Below are 23,138 nucleotides of genomic sequence, written 5' to 3'. Positions count from 1 at the left end.
CTCCTCCTCCAGATGATGAGCCGTCTGTGGCTGGGGAGGATCTCCTCTTCCAGATGTTGCACCCTCTGTGGCTGGGGAGGGTCCCCTCCTTCCAGATGATGGGCCCTCTGTGGCTGGGGAGGATCTCCTCCTCCAGATGATGGGCCCTCTGTGGCTGGGGAGGATCTCCTCCTCCAGATGATGGGCCCTCTGTGGCTGGCTAGGATCTCCTCCTCCAGATGATGCACCCTCTGTGGTTGGGGAGGGTCTCCTCCTCCAGATGATGCACCCTCTGTGGTTGGGGTGGGATCTCCTCCTCCAGATGATGGGCCCTCTGTGGCTGGGGAGGGACTCTTCCTCCAGATCATGGGCCCTCTTTGGCTGGGGAGGATCTTCTCCTCCAGATGATGGGCCCTCTGTGGCTGGATAGGATCTCCTCCTCCAGATGATGCACCCTCTGTGGCTGGGGAGGGTCTCCTCCTCCAGATGATGGGCCCTCTGTGGCTGGGTAGGATCTCCTCCTCCAGATGATGCACCCTCTGTGGCTGGGGAGGGTCTCCTCCTCCAGATGACGGGCCCTCTGCGGCTGGGGAGGGTCTCCTCCTTCCAGATGATGGGCCCTCTGTGGCTGGGGAGGGTCTCCTCCTCCAGATCATGGGCCCTCTGTGGCTGGGGAGGATCTCCTCCTCCAGATGATGGGCCCTCTGTGGCTGGGGACGGTCTCCTCCTCCAGATGATGGGCCCTCTGTGGCTGGGGAGGGTCTCCTCCTCCAGATGATGCACCCTCTGTGGTTGGGGTGGGATCTCCTCCTCCAGATGATGGGCCCTCTGTGGCTGGGGAGGGACTCTTCCTCCAGATGATGGGCCCTCTTTGGCTGGGGAGGATCTTCTCCTCCAGATGATGGGCCCTCTGTGGCTGGGTAGGATCTCCTCCTCCAGATGATGCACCCTCTGTGGCTGGGGAGGGTCTCCTCCTCCAGATGATGGGCCCTCTGTGGCTGGGTAGGATCTCCTCCTCCAGATGATGCACCCTCTGTGGCTGGGGAGGGTCTCCTCCTCCAGATGATGGGCCCTCTGTGGCTGGGTAGGATCTCCTCCTCCAGATGATGCACCCTCTGTGGCTGGGGAGGATCTTCTCCTCCAGATGACGGGCCCTCTGCGGCTGGGGAGGGTCTCCTCCTTCCAGATGATGGGCCCTCTGTGGCTGGGGAGGGTCTCCTCCTCCAGATCATGGGCCCTCTGTGGCTGGGGAGGGTCTCCTCCTCCAGATGATGGGCCCTCTGTGGCTGGGGAGGGTCTCCTCCTCCAGATGATGGGCCCTCTCTAGCTGGGGAGGATCTCCTCCTCCAGATGATGGGCCCTCTGTGGCTGGGGACGGTCTCCTCCTCCAGATGATGGGCCCTCTGTGGCTGGGGAGGATCTCCTCCTCCAGATGATGGGCCCTCTGTGGCTGGGGAGGGTCTCCTCCTCCAGATGATGGGCCCTCTGTGGCTGGGGAGGATCTCCTCCTCCAGCTGATGAGCCCTCTGTGGCTGGGGAGGATCTCCTCCTTCAGATGATGCACCCTCTGTGGCTGGGGAAGATCTCCTCCTCCAGATGATGGGCCCTCTGTGGCCGGGGAGGGTCTTCTCCAGATGATGCACCCTCTGTGGCTGGGGAGGGTCTCCTCCTCCAAATGATGCGCCCTCTGTGGCTGGGGAGGATCTCCTCCAGATGAGGAGCCCTCTGTGGCTGAGGAGGATCTCCTCCTCCAGATGATGGCTGGGTGGGATCTCCTCCTTCCGATGATGGGCCCTCTGTGGCTGAGGAGGATCTCCTCCTCCAGATGATGGGCCTTCTGTGGCTGGGGAGGATCTCCTCTTTCCAGATGATGCACCCTCTGTGGCTGGGGAGGATCTCCTCCTCCAGATGATGCACCCTCTGTGGCTGGGGAGGATCTCCTCCTCCAGATGATGGGCCCAATGTGGCTGGGGAGGGTCTCCTCCTTCCAGATGATGGGCCCTCTTTGGCTGGGGAGGATCTCCTCCTCCAGATGATGAGCCCTCTGTGGCTGGGGAGGATCTCCTCCTTCAGATGATGCACCCTCTGTGGCTGGGCAGGATCTGCGCCTCCAGATCATGGGTCCTCTGTGGCTGGGTATGGTCGCCTCCTTCCAGATGATGGGCCCTCTGTGGCTGGGGAGAATCTCCTCCTTCAAATGAGGAGCCCTCTGTGGCTGAGGAGGATCACCTCCTCCAGATGATGGCTGGGTGGGATCTCCTCCTTCCGATGATGGGCCCTCTGTGGCTGAGGAGGATCTCCTCCTCCAGATGATGGGCCTTCTGTGGCTGGGGAGGATCTCCTCTTTCCAGATGATGCACCCTCTGTGGCTGGGGAGGATCTCCTCCTCCAGATGATGCACCCTCTGTGGCTGGGGAGGATCTCCTCCTCCAGATGATAGGCCCAATGTGGCTGGGGAGGGTCTCCTCCTTCCAGACGATGGGCCCTCTTTGGCTGGGGAGGATCTCCTCCTCCAGATGATGAGCCCTCTGTGGCTGGGGAGGATCTCCTCCTTCAGATGATGCACCCTCTGTGGCTGGGCAGGATCTCATCCTCCAGATCATGAGTCCTCTGTGGCTGGGTATGGTCGCCTCCTTCCAGATGATGGGCCCTCTGTGGCTGGGGAGGATCTCCTCCTCCAAATGATGAGCCCTCTGTGGCTGGGGAGGATCTCCTCTTCCAGATGATGCACACTCTGTGGCTGGGGAGGATCTTCTCCTCCAGATGATGCACCCTCTGTGGCTGGGGAGGATCTCCTCCTCCAGATGATGGGCCCTCTGTGGCTGGGGAGGATCTCCTCCTTCCAGATGATGGGACCTCTGTGGCTGGGGAGGATCTCCTCCTCCAGATGATGAGCCCTCTGTGGCTGGGGAGGATCTCCTCCTCCAGATGATGGGTCCTCTGTGGCTGGGTAGGGTCGCCTCCTTCCAGATGATGGGCCCTCTGTGGCTGGGGAGGATCTCCTCCTCCAGATGATGAGCCCTCTGTCGCTGAGGAGGATCTCCTCCTCCAGATGATGGGCCCTCTGTCGCTGGGGGGGATCTCCTCCATCCAGATGATGCACCCTCTGTGGCTGGGAAGGATCTGCTCCTCCAAATGATGAGCCCTCTGTGGCTGGGGAGGATCTCCTCTTCCAGAATGATGCACCCTCTGTGGCTGGGGAGGATCTCCTCCTCCAGATGATGCACCCTCTGTGGCTGGGGAGGATCTCCTCCTCCAGATGATGGGCCCTCTGTGGCTGGGGAGGATCTCCTCCTTCCAGATGATGGGCCCTCTGTGGCTGGGGAGGATCTTCTCCTTCCAGATGATGGGCCCTCTGTGGCTGGGGAGGGTCTCCTCCTCCAGATGATGTGCCCTCTGTGGCTGGGGAGGATCTCCTCCTCCAGATGATGAGCCCTCTGTGGCTGAGGAGGATCTCCTCCTCCAGATGATGGGCCTTCTGTGGCTGGGGAGGATCGCCTCCTTCCAGATGATGGGCCCTCTGTGGCTGGGGAGGATCTCTTCCTCCAAATGATGAGCCCTCTGTGGCTGGGGAGGATCTCCTCTTCCAGATGATGCGCCCTCTGTGGCTGGGGAGGATCTCCTCCTCCAGATGATGGGCCCTCTGTGGCTGGGGAGGATCTCCTCCTTCCAGATGATGGGCCCTCTGTGGCTGGGTAGGATCTCCTCCTCCAGATGATGAGCCCTCTGTCGCTGGGGAGGATCTCCTCCTTCCAGATGATGCACATTCTGTGGCTGGGGAGGATCTCCTCCTCCAAATGATGAGCCCTCTGTGGCTGGGGAGGATCTCCTCTTCCAGAATGATGCACCCTCTGTGGCTGGGGAGGATCTCCTCCTCCAGATGATGCACCCTCTGTGGCTGGGGAGGATCTCCTCCTTCCAGATGATGGGCCCTCTGTGGCTGGGGAGGATCTTCTCCTCCAGATGATGAGCCCTCTGTGGCTGGGGAGGATCTCCTCCTCCAGATGATGCACCCTCTGTGGCTGGGGAGGATCTCCTCCTCCAGATGATGGGTCCTCTGTGGCTGGGTAGGATCTCCTCCTTCCAGATGATGGGCCCTCTGTGGCTGGGGAGGATCTCCTCCTCCAGATGATGAGCCCTCTGTGGCTGGAGAGGATCTCCTCCAGATAATGGGCCCTCTGTCGCTGGGGAGGATCTCCTCCTTCCAGATGATACACCTTCTGTGGCTGGGGAGGATCTCCTCCTCCAGATGATGGGCTGCTGGAAACAATTATATTGATAACAGTATTGTGCGTCAGATCCGTGTTCAGGGTGCACCTCATGTGTATATTGTACAGCAGACAAAAGAGCCTGTGCTGCATGGAGTGGTAGTACCCAGTACAGCAGCATGGTCTGTGCAGCATGGAAAGGTAGTACCCAGTACAGCAGCATGGTCTGTGCAGCATGGAAAGGTAGCACCCAGAAGAGCAGCATGGTCTGTGCAGCATGGTAAGGTAGTACCCAGTACAGCAGCATGATCTGTGCAGCATGGAGAGAAAGTACCCAGTACAGCAGCATGGTCTGTACAGCATGGAGAGGTAGTACCCAGTACAGCAGCATGGCATGTGCAGCATGGAAAGATAGTACCCAGTACAGCAGCATGGCATGTGCAGCATGAAAATGTAGTACCCAGTACAGTAGCATGGCCTGTGCAGCATGAAAAGGTAGTACCCAGTACAGCAGCATGGTCTGTGCAGCATGGAGAGGTAGTACACAGTACAGTAGCATGGTCTGTGCAACATCGAGAGGTAGAACCCAATACAGCAGCATGGTCTGTGCAGCATGGAGAGGAAGTACCCAGTACAGCAGCATGGCATATGCAGCATGGAAAGGTAGTACCCAATACAGCAGCATGGCATATGCAGCATGAAAAGGTAGTACACAGTACAGCAGTATGGTCTGTGCAGCATAGAAAGGTACAGTACAGCAGCATGGTCTGTGCAGCATGGAGAGGTAGTACCCAGTACAGCAGCATGGTCTGTGCAGTATTGAGAGGTAGTACCCAGTACAGCAGCATGGCATGTGCAGCATGAAAAGGTAGTATCCAGTACAGTAGCATGGTCTGTACAACTTCAAGAGGTAGTACCCAGTACAGGAACATGGTCTGTGCAGCATGGAGAGGTAGTACCAAGTACAAGAGCATGGTCTGTGCAGCATGGAGAGGTAGTACCCAGTACAGCAGCATGGTCTGTGCAGCAGTGAGAGGTAGTACCCAGTACAAGAGCATGGTCTGTGCAGCATGGAGAGGTAGTACCCAGTACAGCAGCATGGTCTGTGCAGCATTGAGAGGTAGTACCCAGTACAGTAGCATGGTCTGTGCAGCACGGAGAGGTAGTACAGCAGCATAGAGAGGTAGTACCCAGTACAGCAGCATGGTCTGTGCAGCATGGAGAGGTAGTATCCAGTACAACAGCTTGGCCTGTGCAGGATGAAGAGGTAGTACCCAGTACAACAGCATGGTCTGTGCAGCATGGAGAGGTAGTACCCAGTACAGCAGCATGGTCTGTGCAGCATGGAGAGGTAGTACCCAGTACAGCAGCATGGTCTGTGCAGCATGGAGAGGTAGTACCCAGTACAGCAGCATGGTCTGTGCAGCATGGAGAGGTAGTACCCAGTACAGCAGCATGGTCTGTGCAGCATGGAGAGGTAGTACCCAGTACAGTAGCATGCTCTGTGCAGCACGGAGAGGTAGTACCCAGTACAGCAGCATGGAGAGGTAGTACCCAGTACAGCTGCATGGAGAGGTAGTACCCAGTACAGCTGCATGGAGAGGTAGTACCCAGTACAGCAGCATGGAAAGGTAGTACCCAGTACAGCAGCATGGTCTGTGCAGCATGGAGAGGTAGTACCCAGTACAGCCTGTACACTTTTTGGGGTGTCTGATGACCACTCCCTCACTCTAAGCTGTACCCCTGTGGTGGTATAATTAGGGGTGGCACTGACTAGGATACATTAACCCTTCACTCACTGCCTCCCTGTCCAGGGACGATCTGCAGATATGACAGGAGGCTGATAGGAGTGATTGTCCTGTCCTGCAGGTGTTTTGCTGCTGAAGTTGCGGGGGTCACCTGGGGGTATCAGCTGTGGCTGGGGAGGGTCTCTTCCTCCAGATGATGGGCCTTCTGTGGCTGGGGAGGATCTCCTCCTTCCAGATGATGGGCCCTCTGTGGCTGGGGAGGATCTCCTCCTCCTGATGATGGGCCCTCTGTGGCTGGGGAGGATCTCCTCCTCCAGATGATGCGCCCTCTGTGGCTGGCGAGGATCTCCTCCTCCAGATGATGCACCCTCTGTGGCTGGGGAGGATCTCCTCCTTCCAGATGATGGGCCCTCTGTGGCTGGGGAGGATCTTTTCCTCCAGATGATGAGCCCTCTGTGGCTGGGGAGGATCTCCTCCTCCAGATGATGCGCCCTCTGTGGCTGGGGAGGGTCTCCTCCAGATGATGCACCCTCTGTGGCTGGGGAGGGTCTCCTCCTCCAGATGATGTGCCCTGTGTGGCTGGGGAGGGTCTCCTCCTCAAGATGATGGGCCCTCTTTGTCTGGGGAGGATCTCCTCCTCCAAATGATAAGCCCTCTGTGGCTGGGGAGGATCTCCTCCTCCAGATGATGAGCCCTCTGTGGCTGAGGAGGATCTCCTCCTCCAGATGATGGGCCTTCTGTGGCTGGGGAGGATCTCCTCCTTCCAGATGATGGGCCCTCTGTGGCTGGGGAGGGTCTCCGCCTCCAGATGGTCCGCCCTCTGTGGCTGGGGAGGATCACCTCCTCCAGATGATGGTCCCAATGTGGCTGGGGAGGGTCTCCTCCTTCCAGATGATGGGCCCTCTGTGGCTGGGGAGGATCTCCTCCTCCAGATGATGCACCCTCTGTGGCTGGGGAGGATCTCCTCCTCCAGATCATGGGTCCGCTGTGGCTGGGTATGGTCGCCTCCTTCCAGATGATGGGCCCTTTGTGGCTGGGGAGGGTCTCCTCCAGATGATGCACCCTCTGTGGCTGGGGAGGATCTCCTCCTTCCAGATGATGGGCCCTCTGTGGCTGGGGAGGATCTTCTCCTTCCAGATGATGGGCCATCTGTGGCTGGGGAGGGTCTCCTCCTCCAGATGATGCGCCCTCTGTGGCTGGGGAGGATCTCCTCCAGATGATGCACCCTCTGTGGCTGGGGAGGATCTCCTCCTTCCAGATGATGGGCCCTCTGTGGCTGAGGAGGATCACCTCCTCCAGATGATGGTCCCAATGTGGCTGGGGAGGGTCTCCTCCTTCCAGATGATGGGCCCTCTGTGGCTGGGGAGGATCTCCTCCTCCAGATGATGAGCCCTCTGTGGCTGGGGAGGATCACCTCCTCCAGATGATGGGCCTTCTGTGGCTGGGGAGGATCTCCTCCTTCCAGATGATGCACCCTCTGTGGCTGGGGAGGATCTCCTCCTCCAGATGATGCACCCTCTGTGGCTGGGGAGGATCACCTCCTCCAGATGATGGTCCCAATGTGGCTGGGGAGGGTCTCCTCCTTCTAGATGATGGGCCCTCTGTGGCTGGGGAGGATCTCCTCCTCCAGATGATGAGCCCTCTGTGGCTGGGGAGGATCTCCTCCTTCAGATGATGCACCCTCTGTGGCTGGGGAGGATCTCCTCCTCCAGATCATGGGTCCGCTGTGGCTGGGCATGGTCGCCTCCTTCCAGATGATGGGCCCTTTGTGGCTGGGGAGGGTCTCCTCCAGATGATGCACCCTCTGTGGCTGGGGAGGATCTCCTCCTTCCAGATGATGGGCCCTCTGTGGCTGGGGAGGATCTTCTCCTTCCAGATGATGGGCCCTCTGTGGCTGGGGAGGATCTTCTCCATCCAGATGATGGGCCATCTGTGGCTGGGGAGGGTCTCCTCCTCCAGATGATGCGCCCTCTGTGGCTGGGGAGGATCTCCTCCTTCCAGATGATGCACCCTCTGTGGCTGGGGAGGATCTCCTCCTCCAGATGATGCACCCTCTGTGGCTGGGGAGGATCACCTCCTCCAGATGATGGTCCCAATGTGGCTGGGGAGGGTCTCCTCCTTCCAGATGATGGGCCCTCTGTGGCTGGGGAGGATCTCCTCCTCCAGATGATGAGCCCTCTGTGGCTGGGGAGGATCTCCTCCTTCAGATGATGCACCCTCTGTGGCTGGGGAGAATCTCCTCCTCCAGATCATGGGTCCGCTGTGGCTGGGTATGGTCGCCTCCTTCCAGATGATGGGCCCTTTGTGGCTGGGGAGGGTCTCCTCCAGATGATGCACCCTCTGTGGCTGTGGAGGATCTCCTCCTTCAAGATGATGGGCCCTCTGTGGCTGGGGAGGATCATCTCCTTCCAGATGATGGGCCATCTGTGGCTGGGGAGGGTCTCCTCCTCCAGATGATGCGCCCTCTGTGGTTGGGGAGGATCTCCTCCAGATGATGCACCCTCTGTGGCTGGGGAGGATCTCCTCCTTCCAGATGATGGGCCCTCTGTGGCTGGGGAGGATCTTCTCCTTCCAGATGATGGGCCCTCTGTGGCTGGGGAGGGTCTCCTCCTCCAGATGATGCGCCCTCTGTATCTGGGGAGGATCTCCTCCTCCAGATGATGAGCCCTCTGTGGCTGAGGAGGATCTCCTCCTCCAGATGATGGGCCTTCTGTGGCTGGGGAGGATCTCCTCCTTCCAGATGATGCACCCTCTGTGGCTGGGGAGGATCTCCTCCTCCAGATAATGCACCCTCTGTGGCTGGGGAGGATCACCTCCTCCAGATGATGGTCCCAATGTGGCTGGGGAGGGTCTCCTCCTTCTAGATGATGGGCCCTCTGTGGCTGGGGAGGATCTCCTCCTCCAGATGATGAGCCCTCTGTGGCTGGGGAGGATCTCCTCCTTCAGATGATGCACCCTCTGTGGCTGGGGAGGATCTCCTCCTCCAGATCATGGGTCCGCTGTGGCTGGGTATGGTCGCCTCCTTCCAGATGATGGGCCCTTTGTGGCTGGGGAGGGTCTCCTCCAGATGATGCACCCTCTGTGGCTGGGGAGGATCTCCTCCTTCCAGATGATGGGCCCTCTGTGGCTGGGGAGGATCTTCTCCTTCCAGATGATGGGCCATCTGTGGCTGGGGAGGGTCTCCTCCTCCAGATGATGCGCCCTCTGTGGTTGGGGAGGATCTCCTCCTCCTGATGATGGGCCCTCTGTGGCTGGGGAGGATCTCCTCCTCCAGATGATGCGCCCTCTGTGGCTGGCGAGGATCTCCTCCTCCAGATGATGCACCCTCTGTGGCTGGGGAGGATCTCCTCCTTCCAGATGATGGGCCCTCTGTGGCTGGGGAGGATCTTTTCCTCCAGATGATGAGCCCTCTGTGGCTGGGGAGGATCTCCTCCTCCAGATGATGAGCCCTCTGTGGCTGGGGAGGGTCTCCTCCAGATGATGCACCCTCTGTGGCTGGGGAGGGTCTCCTCCTCCAGATGATGGGCCCTGTGTGGCTGGGGAGGGTCTCCTCCTCAAGATGATGGGCCCTCTTTGTCTGGGGAGGATCTCCTCCTCCAAATGATAAGCCCTCTGTGGCTGGGGAGGATCTCCTCCTCCAGATGATGAGCCCTCTGTGGCTGAGGAGGATCTCCTCCTCCAGATGATGGGCCTTCTGTGGCTGGGGAGGATCTCCTCCTTCCAGATGATGGGCCCTCTGTGGCTGGGGAGGGTCTCCTCCTCCAGATGGTCCGCCCTCTGTGGCTGGGGAGGATCACCTCCTCCAGATGATGGTCCCAATGTGGCTGGGGAGGGTCTCCTCCTTCCAGATGATGGGCCCTCTGTGGCTGGGGAGGATCTCCTCCTCCAGATGATGAGCCCTCTGTGGCTGAGGAGGATCTCCTCCTTCAGATGATGCACCCTCTGTGGCTGGGGAGGATCTCCTCCTCCAGATCATGGGTCCGCTGTGGCTGGGTATGGTCGCCTCCTTCCAGATGATGGGCCCTTTGTGGCTGGGGAGGGTCTCCTCCAGATGATGCACCCTCTGTGGCTGGGGAGGATCTCCTCCTTCCAGATGATGGGCCCTCTGTGGCTGGGAAGGATCTTCTCCTTCCAGATGATGGGCCATCTGTGGCTGGGGAGGGTCTCCTCCTCCAGATGATGCGCCCTCTGTGGCTGGGGAGGATCTCCTCCTTCCAGATGATGCACCCTCTGTGGCTGGGGAGGATCTCCTCCTCCAGATGATGCACCCTCTGTGGCTGGGGAGGATCACCTCCTCCAGATGATGGTCCCAATGTGGCTGGGGAGGGTCTCCTCCTTCCAGATGATGGGCCCTCTGTGGCTGGGGAGGATCTCCTCCTCCAGATGATGGTCCCAATGTGGCTGGGGAGGATCTCCTCCTCCAGATCATGGGTCTGCTGTGGCTGGGTATGGTCGCCTCCTTCCAGATGATGGGCCCTCTGTGGCTGGGGAGGATCTCCTCCTCCAGATGATGGGCCCTCTGTCGCTGGGGAGGATCTCCTCCTCCAGATGATGGGCCCTCTGTTGCTGGGGAGGATCTCCTCCTCCAGATGATGGACCCACTGTCGCTGGGGAGGATCTCCTCCTCCAGATGATGGGCCCTCTGTGGCTGGGGAGGATCTCCTCCTCCAGATGATGCACCCTCTGTGGTTGGGGAGGATCTCCTCCTCCAGATGATGGGCCCTCTGTGGCTGGGGAGGATCGCCTCCTTCCATATAATGTGCCCTCTGTGGCTGGAGACGGTCGTCTCCTCCAGATGATGCACACTCTGTGGCTGGGGAGGATCTCCTCCTTCACATGATGAGCCGTCTGTGGCTGGGGAAAATATCCTCCTCCAAATGATGAGCCCTCTGTGGCTGGGGAGGGTCTTCTCCTTCCAGATGATGCACCCTCTGTGGCTGGGGAGGATCTCCTCCTCCAGATGATGCACCCTCTGTGGCTGGGGAGGATCTCCTCCTCCAGATGATGGGCCCAATGTGGCTGGGGAGGGTCTCCTCCTTCCAGATGATGGGCCCTCTGTGGCTGGGGAGGATCTCCTCCTCCAGATGATGAGCCCTCTGTGGCTGGGGAGGATCTCCTCCTTCAGATGATGCACCCTCTGTGGCTGGGGAGGATCTCCTCCTCCAGATCATGGGTCTGCTGTGGCTGGGTATGGTCGCCTCCTTCCAGATGATGGGCCCTCTGTGGCTGGGGAGGGTGTTCTCCTTCCAGATGATGGGCCCTCTGTCGCTGGGGAGGATCTCCTCCTCCAGATGATGGACCCACTGTCGCTGGGGAGGATCTCCTCCTCCAGATGATGCACCCTCTGTGGTTGGGGAGGATCTCCTCCTCCAGATGATTGGCCCTCTGTGGCTGGGGAGGATCGCCTCCTTCCATATAATGTGCTCTCTGTGGCTGGAGAAGGTCGTCTCCTCCAGCTGATGCACCCTCGGTGGCTGGGGATGGTCTCTTCCTCCAGATGATGGGCCCTCTGTGGCTGAGGAGGATCTCTACCTCCAGATGATGAGCCCTCTGTGGCTGGGGAGGGTCTCCTCCTCCGGATGATGCACCCTCTGTGGCTGGGGAGGATCTCCTCCTTCAGATGATGCACCCTCTGTGGCTGGGGAGGATCTTCTCCTCCAGATCATGGGTCCGCTGTGGCTGGGTATGGTCGCCTCCTTCCAGATGATGGGCCCTTTGTGGCTGGGGAGGGTCTCCTCCAGATGATGCACCCTCTGTGGCTGGGGAGGATCTCCTCCTTCCAGATGATGGGCCCTCTGTGGCTGGGGAGGATCTTCTCCTTCCAGATGATGGGCCATCTGTGGCTGGGGAGGGTCTCCTCCTTCAGATGATGCGCCCTCTGTTGTTGGGGAGGATCTCCTCCTCCAGATGATGAGCCCTCTGTGGCTGAGGAGGATCTCCTCCTCCAGATGATGGGCCTTCTGTGGCTGGGGAGGATCTCTTCCTTCCAGATGATGCACCCTCTGTGGCTGGGGATGATCTCCTCCTCCAGATGATGCACCCTCTGTGGCTGGGGAGGATCACCTCCTCCAGATGATGGTCCCAATGTGGCTGGGGAGGATCTCCTCCTCCAGATGATGAGCCCTCTGTGGCTGGGGAGGATCTCCTCCTCCAGATCATGGGTCCGCTGTGGCTGGGTATGGTCGCCTCCTTCCAGATGATGGGCCCTTTGTGGCTGGGGAGGGTCTCCTCCAGATGATGCACCCTCTGTGGCTGGGGAGGATCTCCTCCTTCCAGATGATGGGCCCTCTGTGGCTGGGGAGGATCTTCTCCTTCCAGATGATGGGCCATCTGTGGCTTGGGAGGGTCTCCTCCTCCAGATGATGCGCCCTCTGTGGTTGGGGAGGATCTCCTCCTCCAGATGATGAGCCCTCTGTGGCTGAGGAGGATCTCCTCCTCCAGATGATGGGCCTTCTGTGGCTGGGGAGGATCTCCTCCTTCCAGATGATGCACCCTCTGTGGCTGGGGATGATCTCCTCCTCCAGATGATGCACCCTCTGTGGCTGGGGAGGATCACCTCCTCCAGATGATGGTCCCAATGTGGCTGGGGAGGATCTCCTCCTCCAGATGATGAGCCCTCTGTGGCTGGGGAGGATCTCCTCCTCCAGATCATGGGTCCGCTGTGGCTGGGTATGGTCGCCTCCTTCCAGATGATGGGCCCTTTAAGGCTGGGGAGGGTCTTCTCCTTCCAGATGATGCGCCCTCTGTGGCTGGGGAGGATCTCCTCCTCCAGATGATGGGCCCTCTGTCGCTGGGGAGGATCTCCTCCTCCAGATGATGCACCCTCTGTCGCTGGGGAGGATCTCCTCCTCCAGATGATGGGCCCTCTGTGGCTGGGGAGGATCTCCTCCTCCAGATGATGCACCCTCTGTGGCTGGGGAGGATCTCTTCCTCCAGATGAGGTGCCCTCTGTAGTTGGGGAGGATCTCCTGCTCCAGATGATGAGCCCTCTGTGGCTGGGGAGGATCGCCTCCTTCCATATAATGTGCTCTCTGTGGCTGGAGAAGGTCGTCTCCTCCAGATGAAGCACACTCTGTGGCTGGGGAGGATCTCCTCCTCCAGATGATGAGCCATCTGTGACTGGGGAGGGTCTTCTCCTTCCAGATGATGGGCCCCCTGTGGCTGGGGAGGATCTCCTCCTCCAGATGATGAGCCCTCTGTGGCTGGGGAGGGTCTTCTCCTTCCAGATGATGCGCCCTCTGTGGCTGGGGAAGATCTCCTCCCCCAGATGATGAGCCTTCTGTGGCTGGGGAGTAACTCCTCCTCCAGATGATGGGCCCTCTGTGGCTGGGGAGGATCTCCTCCTCCAGATGATGAGCCCTCTTTGGCTAGGGAAGGTCTTCTCCTTCTAGATGATGCGCCCTCTGTGGCTGGGGAGGGTCGCCTCCTTCCAGATGATGCGCCCTTTGTGGCTGTGGTGGGTCGCCTCCTTACAGTTGATGGGCCCTCTGTGGCTGGGGAGGGTCGCCTCCTTCCAGATGATGCGCCCTCTGTGGCTGGGGAGGGTCGCCTCCTTCCAGATGATGGGCCTTCTGTGACTGGGGAGGGTCTCCTCCTTCCAGAATATGGGCCCTCTGTGGCTGGGGAGGATCTCCTCTTTCAGATGATGCACCCTCTGTGGCTGAGGAGGATCTCCTCCTCCAGATGATGGGCCCAATGTGGCTGGGGAGGGTCTCCTCCTTCCAGATGATGGGCCCTCTGTGGCTGGGGAGGATCTCTTCCTCCAGATGATGAGCCCTCTGTGGCTCGGGAGGATCTCCTCCTCCAGATGATGCACCCTCTGTGGCTGGGGAGGATCTCCTCCTCCAGATGATGCACCCTCTGTGGCTGGGGAGGATCTCCTCCTCCAGATGATGTGCCCTCTGTGGCTGGAGACGGTCGTCTCCTCCAGATGATGCACACTCTGTGGCTGGGGAGGATCTCCTCCTTCACATGATGAGCCGTCTGTGGCTGGGGAAAATATCCTCCTCCAAATGATGAGCCCTCTGTGGCTGGGGAGGGTCTTCTCCTTCCAGATGATGCACCCTCTGTGGCTGGGGAGATTCTCCTCCTCCAGATGATGCACCCTTTGTGGCTGGGGAGGATCTCCTCCTCCAGATGATGGGCCCAATGTGGCTGGGGAGGGTCTCCTCCTTCCAGATGATGGGCCCTCTGTGGCTGGGGAGGATCTCCTCCTCCAGATGATGAGCCCTCTGTGGCTGGGGAGGATCTCCTCCTTCAGATGATGGTCCCAATGTGGCTGGGGAGGATCTCCTCCTCCAGATCATGGGTCTGCTGTGGCTGGGTATGGTCGCCTCCTTCCAGATGATGGGCCCTCTGTGGCTGGGGAGGATCTCCTCCTCCAGATGATGGGCCCTCTGTCGCTGGGGAGGTTCTCCTCCTCCAGATGATGGGCCCTCTGTCGCTGGGGAGGATCTCCTCCTCCAGATGATGGACCCACTGTCGCTGGGGAGGATCTCCTCCTCCAGATGATGGGCCCTCTGTGGCTGGGGAGGATCTCCTCCTCCAGATGATGCACCCTCTGTGGTTGGGGAGGATCTCCTCCTCCAGATGATGGGCCCTCTGTGGCTGGGGAGGATCGCCTCCTTCCATATAATGTGCCCTCTGTGGCTGGAGACGGTCGTCTCCTCCAGATGATGCACACTCTGTGGCTGGGGAGGATCTCCTCCTTCATATGATGAGCCGTCTGTGGCTGGGGAAAATATCCTCCTCCAAATGATGAGCCCTCTGTGGCTGGGGAGGGTCTTCTCCTTCCAGATGATGCACCCTCTGTGGCTGGGGAGGATCTCCTCCTCCAGATGATGCACCCTCTGTGGCTGGGGAGGATCTCCTCCTCCAGATGATGGGCCCAATGTGGCTGGGGAGGGTCTCCTCCTTCCAGATGATGGGCCCTCTGTGGCTGGGGAGGATCTCCTCCTTCAGATGATGCACCCTCTGTGGCTGGGGAGGATCTCCTCCTCCAGATCATGGGTCTGCTGTGGCTGGGTATGGTCGCCTCCTTCCAGATGATGGGCCCTCTGTGGCTGGGGAGGGTGTTCTCCTTCCAGATGATGGGCCCTCTGTCGCTGGGGAGGATCTCCTCCTCCAGATGATGGACCCACTGTCGCTGTGGAGGATCTCCTCCTCCAGATGATGCACCCTCTGTGGTTGGGGAGGATCTCCTCCTCCAGATGATGGGCCCTCTGTGGCTGGGGAGGATCGCCTCCTTCCATATAATGTGCTCTCTGTGGCTGGAGAAGGTCGTCTCCTCCAGCTGATGCACCCTCGGTGGCTGGGGATGGTCTCTTCCTCCAGATGATGGGCCCTCTGTGGCTGGGGAGGATCTCTACCTCCAGATGATGAGCCCTCTGTGGCTGGGGAGGGTCTCCTCCTCCGGATGATGCACCCTCTGTGGCTGGGGAGGATCTCCTCCTCCAGATGATGCGCCCTCTGTGTCTGGGGAGGATCTCCTCCTCCAGATGATGAGCCCTCTGTGGCTGGGGAGGATCTCCTCCTTCCAGATGATGGGCCCTCTGTGGCTGGGGAGGGTCTCCTCCTCCAGATGATGCACCCTCTGTGGCTGGGGAAGGTCTCCTCCTTCCAGATGATGGGCCCTCTGTGGCTGGGGAGGGTCTCCTCCTTCCAGATGATGAGCCCTCTGTGGCTGGGGAGGATCTTCTCCTTCCAGATGATGGGTCCTCTGTGGCTGGGGAGGGTCTCCGCCTCCAGATGATGCGCCCTCTGTGGCTGGGGAGGATCTCCTCCTCCAGATGATGGGCCCTCTGTGGCTGGGGAGGATCTCCTCCTTCCAGATGATGGGCCCTCTGTGGCTGAGTAGGGTCGCCTCCTTCCAGATGATGCATCTTCTGTGGCTGGGGAGGATCTCCTCCTCCAGATGATGGGCTGCTGGAAACAATTATATTGATAACAGTATTGTGCGTCAGATCCGTGTTCAGGGTGCACCTCATGTGTATATTGTACAGCAGACAAAAGAGCATGTGCTGCATGGAGTGGTAGTACCCAGTACAGCAGCATGGTCTGTGCAGCATGGAAAGGTAGTACCCAGTACAGCAGCATGGTCTGTGCAGCATGGAAAGGTAGAACCCAGTACAGCAGCATGGTCTGTGCAGCATGGAAAGGTAGCACCCAGTACAGCAGCATGATCTGTGCAGCATGGAGAGGTAGTACCCAGTACAGCAGCATGGCATGTGCAGCATAAAAATGTAGTACCCAGTACAGTAGCATGGCCTGTGCAGCATGAAAAGGTAGTACCCAGTACAGCAGCATGGTCTGTGCAACATCGAGAGGTAGAACCCAATACAGCAGCATGGTCTGTGCAGCATGGAGAAGTACCCAGTACAGCAGCATGGCATATGCAGCATGGAAAGGTAGTACACAGTACAGCAGCATGGTCTGTGCAGCATGGAAAGGTAGCACCCAGTACAGCAGCATGGTCTGTGCAGCATGGAGAGGTAGTACCCAGTACAGCAGCATGGCATGTGCAGCATGAAAAGGTAGTACGCAGTACAGTAGCATGGTCTGTACAACTTCAAGAGGTAGTACCCAGTACAGGAACATGGTCTGTGCAGCATGGAGAGGTAGTACCCAGTACAGCAGCGTGGTCTGTGCAGCAGTGAGAGGTAGTACCCAGTACAAGAGTATGGTCTGTGCAGCATGGAGAGGTAGTACCCAGTTCAGCAGCATGGTCTGTGCTGCATGGTCTGTGCAGCATTGAGAGGTAGTACCCAGTACAGTAGCATGGTCTGTGCAGCACGGAGAGGTAGTACAGCAGCATAGAGAGGTAGTACCCACTACAGCGGCATGGTCTCTGCAGCATGGAGAGCTAGTAACTAGTACAACAGCATGGCCTGTGCAGCATGAAGAGGTAGTACCCAGTACAGCAGCATTGTCTGTGCAGCATGGAGAGGTAGTACCCAGTACAGCAGCATGGTCTGTGCAGCATGGAGAGGAAGTACCCAGTACAACAGCATGGCCTGTGCAGCATGAAGAGGTAGTACCCAGTACAGCAGCATGGTCTGTGCAGCATGGAGAGGTAGTACCCAGTACAGCAGCATGGTCTGTGCAGCATGGAGAGGTAGTACCCAGTACAGCAGCATGGTCTGTGCAGCATGGAGAGGTAGTACCCAGTACAGCAGCATGGTCTGTGCAGCATGGAGAGGTAGTACCCAGTACAGCAGCATGGTCTGTGCAGCACGGAGAGTTAGTACCCAGTACAGCAGCATGGAGAGGTAGTACCCAGTACAGCAGCATGGAGAGGTAGTACCCAGTACAGCAGCATGGTCTGTGCAGCATGGAGAGGTAGTACCCAGTACAGCAGCATGGTCTGTGCAGCATGGAGAGGTAGTACCCAGTACAGCAGCATGGTCTGTGCAGCATGGAGAGGTAGTACCCAGTACAGTAGCATGCTCTGTGCAGCACGGAGAGTTAGTACCCAGTACAGCAGCATGGAGAGGTAGTACCCAGTACAGCAGCATGGGGAGGTAGTACCCAGTACAGCAGCATGGCCTGTGCAGCATGGAGAGGTAGTACCCAGTACAGCAGCATGGTCTGTGCAGCATGGAGAGGTAGTACCCAGTACAGCCTGTGCACTTTTTGGGGTGTCTGATGACCACTCCCTCACTCTAAGCTGTACCCCTGTGGTGGTATAATTAGGGGTGGCACTGACTAGGAAACATTAACCCTTCACTCACTGCCTCCCTGTCCAGGGACGATCTGCAGATATGACAGGAGGCTGATAGGAGTGATTGTCCTGTCCTGCAGGTGTTTTTCTGCTGAAGTTGCGGGGGTCACCTGGGGGTATCAGCAGTGGCTGGGGAGGGTCTCCTCCTCCAGATGATGGGCCCTCTGTGGCTGGGGAGGATCTCCTCCTCCAGATGATGCACCCTCTGTGGCTGGGGAGGATCTCCTCCTCCAGATGATGCACCCTCTGTGGCTGGGGAGGATCTCCTCCTCCAGATGATGCACCCTCTGTGGCTGGGGAGGATCTCCTCCTCCAGATGATGCACCCTCTGTGGCTGGGGAGGGTCTCCTCCTCCAGATGATGGGCCTTCTGTGGCTGGGGAGGATCTCCTCCTCCAGATGATGCACCCTCTGTGGATGGGGAGGGTCTCCTCCTCCAGATGATGAGCCCTCTGTGGCTGGGGAGGATCTCCTCCTCCAGATGATGGGCCCTCTGTGGCTGGGGAGGATCTCCTCCTCCAGATGATGCACCCTCTGTGGCTGGGGAGGATCTCCTCCTCCAGATGATAGGCCTTCTGTGGCTGGGGAGGATCTCCTCCTCCAGATGATGCACCCTCTGTGGCTGGGGAGGATCTCCTCCTCCAGATGATGGGCCCTCTGTGGATGGGGAGGATCTCCTGCTCCAGATGATGCACCCTCTATGGCTGGGGAGGATCTCCTCCTCCAGATGATGGTCCCAATGTGGCTGGGGAGGGTCTCCTCCTTCCAGATGATGGGCCCTCTGTGGCTGGGGAGGATCTCCTCCTCCAGATGATGAGCCCTCTGTGGCTGGGGAGGATCTCCTCCTTCAGATGATGCACCCTCTGTGGCTGGGGAGGATCTCCTCCTCCAGATCATGGGTCCGCTGTGGCTGGGTATGGTCGCCTCCTTCCAGATGATGGGCCCTTTGTGGCTGGGGAGGGTCTCCTCCAGATGATGCACCCTCTGTGGCTGGGGAGGATCTCCTCCTTCAAGATGATGGGCCCTCTGTGGCTGTGGAGGATCATCTCCTTCCAGATGATGGGCCATCTGTGGCTGGGGAGGGTCTCCTCCTCCAGATGATGCGCCCTCTGTGGTTGGGGAGGATCTCCTCCTCCAGATGATGAGCCCTCTGTGGCTGGGGAGGGTCTTCTCCTTCCAGATGATGCGCCCTCTGTGGCTGGGGAGGATCTCCTCCCCCAGATAATGAGCCTTCTGTGGCTGGGGAGTAACTCCTCCTCCAGATGATGGGCCCTCTGTGGCTGGGGAGGATCTCCTCCTCCAGATGATGAGCCCTCTTTGGCTAGGGAAGGTCTTCACCTTCTAGATGATGCGCCCTCTGTGGCTGGGGAGGGTCGCCTCCTTCCAGATGATGCGCCCTCTGTGGCTGTGGTGGGTCGCCTCCTTACAGTTGATGGGCCCTCTGTGGCTGGGGAGTGTCGCCTCCTTCCAGATGATGCGCCCTCTGTGGCTGGAGAGGGTCGCCTCCTTCCAGATGATGGGCCTTCTGTGACTGGGGAGGGTCTCCTCCTTCCAGAATATGGGCCCTCTGTGGCTGGGGAGGATCTCCTCCTCCAAATGATGAGCCCTCTGTGGCTGGGGAGGATCTCCTCTTTCAGATGATGCACCCTCTGTGGCTGAGGAGGATCTCCTCCTCCAGATGATGGGCCCAATGTGGCTGGGGAGGGTCTCCTCCTTCCAGATGATGGGCCCTCTGTGGCTGGGGAGGATCTCTTCCTCCAGATGATGAGCCCTCTGTGGCTCGGGAGGATCTCCTCCTCCAGATGATGCACCCTCTGTGGCTGGGGAGGATCTCCTCCTCCAGATGATGAGCCCTCTGTGGCTGGGGAGGATCGCCTCCTTCCATATAATGTGCCCTCTGTGGCTGGAGACGGTCGTCTCCTCCAGATGATGCACACTCTGTGGCTGGGGAGGATCTCCTCCTTCACATGATGAGCCGTCTGTGGCTGGGGAAAATATCCTCCTCCAAATGATGAGCCCTCTGTCGCTGGGGAGGGTCTTCTCCTTCCAGATGATGCACCCTCTGTGGCTGGGGAGGATCTCCTCCTCCAGATGATGCACCCTCTGTGGCTGGGGAGGATCTCCTCCTCCAGATGATGGGCCCAATGTGGCTGGGGAGGGTCTCCTCCTTCCAGATGATGGGCCCTCTGTGGCTGGGGAGGATCTCCTCCTCCAGATGATGAGCCCTCTGTGGCTGGGGAGGATCTCCTCCTTCAGATGATGCACCCTCTGTGGCTGGGGAGGATCTCCTCCTCCAGATCATGGGTCTGCTGTGGCTGGGTATGGTCGCCTCCTTCCAGATGATGGGCCCTCTGTGGCTGGGGAGGGTGTTCTCCTTCCAGATGATGCGCCCTCTGTGGCTGGGGAGGATCTCCTCCTCCAGATGATGGGCCCTCTGTCGCTGGGGAGGATCTCCTCCTCCAGATGATGGACCCACTGTCGCTGGGGAGGATCTCCTCCTCCAGATGATGGGCCCTCTGTGGCTGGGGAGGATCTCCTCCTCCAGGTGATGCACCCTCTGTGGTTGGGGAGGATCTCCTCCTCCAGATGATGGGCCCTCTGTGGCTGGGGAGGATCGCCTCCTTCCATATAATGTGCTCTCTGTGGCTGGAGAAGGTCGTCTCCTCCAGATGATGCACCCTCGGTGGCTGGGGAGGATCTCCTCCTCCAGATGATGCACCCTCTGTTGCTGGGGATGGTCTCTTCCTCCAGATTATGGGCCCTCTGTGGCTGGGGAGGATCTCTACCTCCAGATGATGAGCCCTCTGTGGCTGAGGAGGGTCTCCTCCTCCAGATGATGCACCCTCTGTGGCTGGGGAGGATCTCTACCTCCAGATGATGAGCCCTCTGTGGCTGGGGAGGATCTCCTCCTCCAGATGATGCGCCCTCTGTGTCTGGGGAGGATCTCCTCCTCCAGATGATGAGCCCTCTGTGGCTGGGGAGGATCTCCTCCTCCAGATGATGCGCCCTCTGTGTCTGGGGAGGATCTCCTCCTTCCAGATGATGCACCCTCTGTGGCTGGGGAGGGTCTCCTCCTTCCAGATGATGGGCCCTCTGTGGCTGGGGAGGGTCTCCTCCTCCAGATGATGCACCCTCTGTGGCTGGGGAACGTCTCCTCCATCCAGATGATGGGCCCTCTGTGGCTGGGGAGGATCTTGTCCTTCCAGATGATGGGCCCTCTGTGGCTGGGGAGGGTCTCCTCCTTCCAGATGATGAGCCCTCTGTGGCTGGGGAGGATCTTCTCCTTCCAGATGATGGGTCCTCTGTGGCTGGGGAGGGTCTCCGCCTCCAGATGATGCGCCCTCTGTGGCTGGGGAGGATCTCCTCCTCCAGATGATGGGCCCTCTGTGGCTGGGGAGGATCTCCTCCTCCAGATGATGGGCCCTCTGTGGCTGGGGAGGATCTCCTCCTTCCAAATGATGGGCCCTCTGTGGCTGGGGAGGATCTCCTCCTCCAGATGATGGGCTGCTGGAAACAATTATATTGATAACAGTATTGTGCGTCAGATCCGTGTTCAGGGTGCACCTCATGTGTATATTGTACAGCAGACAAAAGAGCCTGTGCTGCATGGAGTGGTAGTACCCAGTACAGCAGCATGGTCTGTGCAGCATGGAAAGGTAGTACCCAGTACAGCAGCATGGTCTGTGCAGCATGGAAAGGTAGAACCCAGTACAGCAGCATGGTCTGTGCAGCATGGAAAGGTAGCACCCAGTACAGCAGCATGATCTGTGCAGCATGGAGAGAAAGTACCCAGTACAGCAGCATGGTCTGTACAGCATGGAGAGGTAGTACCCAGTACAGCAGCATGGCATGTGCAGCATTGAAAGATAGTACCCAGTACAGCAGCATGGCATGTGCAGCATAAAAATGTAGTACCCAGTACAGTAGCATGGCCTGTGCAGCATGAAAAGGTAGTACCCAGTACAGCAGCATGGTCTGTGCAACATCGAGAGGTAGAACCCAATACAGCAGCATGGTCTGTGCAGCATGGAGAAGAAGTACCCAGTACAGCAGCATGGCATATGCAGCATGGAAAGGTAGTACACAGTACAGCAGCATGGTCTGTGCAGCATGGAAAGGTAGCACCCAGTACAGCAGCATGGTCTGTGCAGCATGGAGAGGTAGTACCCAGTACAGCAGCATGGCATGTTCAGCATGAAAAGGTAGTACCCAGTACAGTAGCATGGTCTGTACAACTTCAAGAGGTAGTACCCAGTACAGGAACATGGTCTGTGCAGCAGTGAGAGGTAGTACCCAGTACAAGAGTATGGTCTGTGCAGCATGGAGAGGTAGTACCCAGTTCAGCAGCATGGTCTGTGCTGCATGGTCTGTGCAGCATTGAGAGGTAGTACCCAGTACAGTAGCATGGTCTTTGCAGCACGAAGAGGTAGTACAGCATCATAGAGAGGTAGTACCCACTACAGCAGCATGGTCTCTGCAGCATGGAGAGCTAGTAACCAGTACAACAGCATGGCCTGTGCTGCATGGTCTGTGCAGCATTGAGAGGTAGTACCCAGTACAGTAGCATGGTCTGTGCAGCACGGAGAGGTAGATAACAGAGAGTAGTAGAGAATGGGTTTCACAGCCTCGCCAAAAGACTACTGGATTCTTCTCAGATTAATGTTTCTTTTATTTCATAACAGGTCAAGTCTACGCGTTTCAGGAGAACACAGCTCCCTTCTTCAGGACAAACCAGCAAAGAATCATCAAATCTGTTCAAAAATGATGCGCCCTCTGTGGCTGGGGAGGGTCTCCTCCTCCAGATGATGCACCCTCTGTGGATGGGGAGGGTCTCCTCCTCCAGATGATGAGCCCTCTGTGGCTGGGGAGGATCTCCTCCTCCAGATGATGAGCCCTCTGTGGCTGGGGAGGATCTCCTCCTCCAGATGATGAGCCCTCTGTGGCTGGGGAGGATCTCCTCCTCCAGATGATAGCCCTTCTGTGGCTGGGGAGGATCTCCTCCTCCAGATGATGGGTTCTCTGTGGCTGGGGAGGATCTCCTCCTCCAGATGATGGGCCCTCTGTGGCTGGGGAGGATCTCCTCCTCCAGATGATGCACCCTCTGTGGCTGGGGAGGATCTCCTCCTCCAGATGATAGCCCTTCTGTGGCTGGGGAGGATCTCCTCCTCCAGATGATGCACCCTCTGTGGATGGGGAGGATCTCCTCCTCCAGATGATGCACCCTCTGTCGCTGGGGAGGATCTCCTCCTTCCAGATGATGGGCCCTCTGTGGATGGGGAGGATCTCCTCCTCCAGATGATGCACCCTCTGTGGCTGGGGAGGATCTCCTCCTCCAGATGATGGGCCCTCTGTGGCTGGGGAGGATCTCCTCCTTCCAGATGATGGGCTGCTGGAAACAATTATATTGATAACAGTATTGTGCGTCAGATCCGTGTTGAGGGTGCACCTCATGTGTATATTGTACAGCAGACAAAAGAGCCTGTGC

Source organism: Anomaloglossus baeobatrachus, chromosome 12 (assembly GCF_048569485.1).
Source record: "Anomaloglossus baeobatrachus isolate aAnoBae1 chromosome 12, aAnoBae1.hap1, whole genome shotgun sequence".
NCBI classification, from domain to species: Eukaryota; Metazoa; Chordata; class Amphibia; order Anura; family Aromobatidae; genus Anomaloglossus; species Anomaloglossus baeobatrachus.
This window is presented reverse-complemented; position numbering follows the sequence as displayed.